This window comes from Helianthus annuus, chromosome 3 (genome assembly GCF_002127325.2).
Source record: "Helianthus annuus cultivar XRQ/B chromosome 3, HanXRQr2.0-SUNRISE, whole genome shotgun sequence".
Classification (NCBI taxonomy): domain Eukaryota; kingdom Viridiplantae; phylum Streptophyta; class Magnoliopsida; order Asterales; family Asteraceae; genus Helianthus; species Helianthus annuus.
The window spans coordinates 13,572,667-13,576,252 of NC_035435.2; the positions used below are offsets into that span (position 1 = coordinate 13,572,667).

Consider the following 3,586-nt stretch of genomic DNA (forward strand, 5'->3'; position numbering starts at 1 on the left):
AAGAACACAAGCTCAGCTTATGCATCATAGAGTCGACAGGCTCAGCTTATGCATCATAGAGTCGACAGGCTCAGCTTATGCATCATAGCCTCACAGTTGAGTGTAGTTGAGTGTTAGTTCAACTGAGATAAACTTACAATTTGAAAGTTTAATTCGTCTCAGTTGAGTGTAGTTGAGTGTTTGTAGAGTGTTGATACATCTGAAGTATTTATAGAGACTGAAGCAAGCATGTGGTCTTTCACACAGTGTTTATAGAGACTGCAGCAAGCAAGCAAGCTGTCTTAAGTGTTTGACCATAAAAAAAAGATCAATATCAGTCAGTAAATCAAATCTGAGAGTTCATAATGCCCACCTAACTGAGCATGCTATTGATTCAATATGTTAAGCAATATAAGAATTCATAATGGCGACTCTTGTATGTATTTCGCAAAAAAAAGTATACCCACCGTAACACCAACATATGTATCTATACTACTTTATAAAGCATATAGGAAGGATAGAATGGTCTTTTGCCACTTTACAACTCTTTAAAGCCCATTGTACAAACCTCTTAAGCACAAGTGTTGAAAACTTGTTTTCAACACCTGATGATACCACGCGGATCTTAGCGGATCTACTTGACCCGGTTTTTGTTTGATGGATCCAATATATTCGTATTATCACAGTTTACAACCACAATTTCATCCGCCGCTCCACATTTCAGTTTTTAGTTTATCTCCAGTGGTAAGTAGTAAAAAAACAAAAAGGACAAAAGTCAAAGAAAAGCTACTGACATGACTTGCTTTTTGAATTGTCTTTGGATTATAAGTTGAAGTTGGATTCTAACTAAACACACTTCACATCCAATACAAATATAACACACATAAGAAACCAAAACAGACCATCATGCTTCATGGTTAAAATAGAATAACAAAGTTAGTTTCTTTAAATACAAAAAAGACCATTATAAAGCACACAAACTATATAGACTACCAAAGTAATTGGATCAAACCAATCCTAAAAAAACAAAGTAACAGCAAACGGGTCGATCCAATTCCGACTATGTTTATATCTAACGGGTCAAACAATAAATTAGCTAAAAAAAATGTGGCAAGCAAGTCAAATAGGTCGACAGCCGTGCAAAGTGTACTTTTAGTACATAAAATTTTTGAATCAGTTTATTCAAAGGAGTATATTATAATAATGATACAAAATCTGTGCTTATATTGGACACCCTAATTATTTATCAAAACCATTCGAAACGTGTTTTGGGTCGACCTGCCCGTAGTTTTGGCCCGTTACACAGCCCGCCTAACCGGCCAAGCACCTAGCATGAAGCAATGAGAAAAAGAGCAAAAATCATACCTACTCCCATTGATGTGGGAAAGTTGTTCACCACAAGCAACTTGAAAAGATAGATTGAAATTACTACCTGCAGGAGAAGGGGCAAGAAACAAAAAGCTCATGAACAAATAAATACGTTATACGATGACAACAGGAAAGATGCATTAAATATTAAGTAAATAAAATCGGTAAATACCTTAAAAAACAAACTCCAGTCGCTTCCTTCTGCCAAGATTCTAGCTACATTACCTACTTCATTCCATATGTTTGCCAACTTGTATTTCATCCACTAAAAAAATAATGAAAAAAGGGATGATTTCATATATCTCCCTTAAAACATTATATAATATCATATTTACCCTACAAAAAAGTCATGATATCAAAACCCATTTTCAAACTTCAGACATAGTCGGAATTAAATCATATTAAGCGATGACTATTTGGTATGTGCATGCACTCACCATAACTCCCATCATCATTTCGGCGCCAATACCGCACATAACAAAGGTCACGTGATACAAGTCTTTAAGGTCCATGACCTCCCTGCTTTCCTTATTCAATTGAGCCGCACCAAGTTCGATGGTTGAAGCGTGTTAAGCAAACTTCAACCTACAAACCGTAGAGCTGCACAATAAGAGTATCACAATTAGTATAATTCATTGAAAATTAAAAACTGAAAACAAATTATGTGTTTGAACTTTAAACAAAGAGATGGGGTCTCACTTGACTGTCAATGTAGCACCGTATATCCTTCCATAGTCCTGTTGTTTTAAACTTCTCCTAAAATGATGTCGAAATTCCCATTTAATACAAAATTCAATGATTTTTAAAACCTTTAAACGTCAAAAACAAAATCAATTACCCCTAAACCATGTGGGGAATCAGATCGAGATGGCTAGTAGTCGAATCAGCAATTGGATCAAACCAATCCTAAAAAAACAAAGTAACAGCAAAACTACTTTTAATTAGAGAGATTCAAATTTAAATCATATTAAGCGATGACTATTTGGTATGTGCATGCACTCACCATAACTCCCATGTTGAGGCTGTCCGCCAGCCGATTCCTGTATGCTTCCTTCGCCGGTGAGCTTGCAATCGGATTCTCCTTACAAACAAAACCATAATTCAGTAACCGATTAGATCAAACAAAAAGCCCTAATTATGAAACAGAAATTACGTTTTCTCTATAAATCTCACAGAACATTAAAATAATCACAAGACCAACACAGATCTAAAAGTATTATCACACATCTAAAAGTATTATCATAGATCTAAAAGAATTATCACAGATTCACAGATCTAAAAGTATTATCACAGATCTAAAAGTATTAAAACAGATCTAAAAGTATTATCACAGATCTGACAAAGCCCTAATGCAAGAAATTAAAATTGGTCCATTCACAGATCTGACAAAGCCCTAATTATCAAACAAAAAGCCCTAATGTTGATCCATTCACATAACATTAAAATAATCACAAAACCAACACAGATCTAAAAGTATTATCACAGATCTAAAAGTATTATCACAGATTCACAGATCTAAAAGTATTATCACAAATCTAAAAGTATTAAAACAGATCTAAAAGTATTATCACAGATCTGACAAAGATTAAAAAAAAACGTACAAAACAGAGTTAAAAACATGACCTGTTCCATGGATGAAAGGGGAGAAGACGGTGATGGCAAAGACAGGTTCCATGGATGAGCGGTGGAGGTGCGGTGGAGGTGCTTCAGTTATGCGGTGGAGGTGCTTCAGTTATGCGGTGGAGGAGTATTATCACAGATTCACAGATCTAAAAGTATTATCACAAATCTAAAAGTATTAAAACAGATCTAAAAGTATTATCACAGATCTGACAAAGATTAAAAAAAAACGTACAAAATAGGGTTAAAAACATGACCTGTTCCATGGATGAAAGGGGAGAAGACGGTGATGGCAAAGACAGGTTCCATGGATGAGCGGTGGAGGTGCGGTGGAGGTGCTTCAGTTATGCGGTGGAGGTGCTTCAGTTATGCGGTGGAGGATCTAGGGTTTAGAAAGTGAAAGAAATGTGGAGCGGCGGATGAAATTGTGGTTGTAAACTGTGATAATACGAATATATTGGATCCATCAAACAAAAACCGGGTCAAGTAGATCCGCTAAGATCCGCGTGGTATCATCAGGTGTTGAAAACAAGTTTTCAACACTTGTGCTTAAGAGGTTTGTACAATGGGCTTTAAAGAGTTGTAAAGTGGCAAAAGACCATTCTATCCTTCCTATATG

At 35.8% G+C, this 3,586-nt stretch overlaps 1 long non-coding RNA gene across 1 annotated transcript; it reads right to left on the reverse strand.

Moving 5' to 3' along the window:
• Window positions 1-1,864: 1,864 nt before the first annotated feature.
• Window positions 1,865-2,532, reverse strand: LOC110938673. Its single transcript, XR_002591577.2, has 4 exons — window positions 2,351-2,532; window positions 2,186-2,253; window positions 2,047-2,103; window positions 1,865-1,947 (listed from the first exon to the last, which is right to left on the reverse strand). It is a non-coding gene; the product is annotated as an uncharacterized LOC110938673 (long non-coding RNA).
• Between the last annotated feature and the right edge of the window lie 1,054 nt (window positions 2,533-3,586).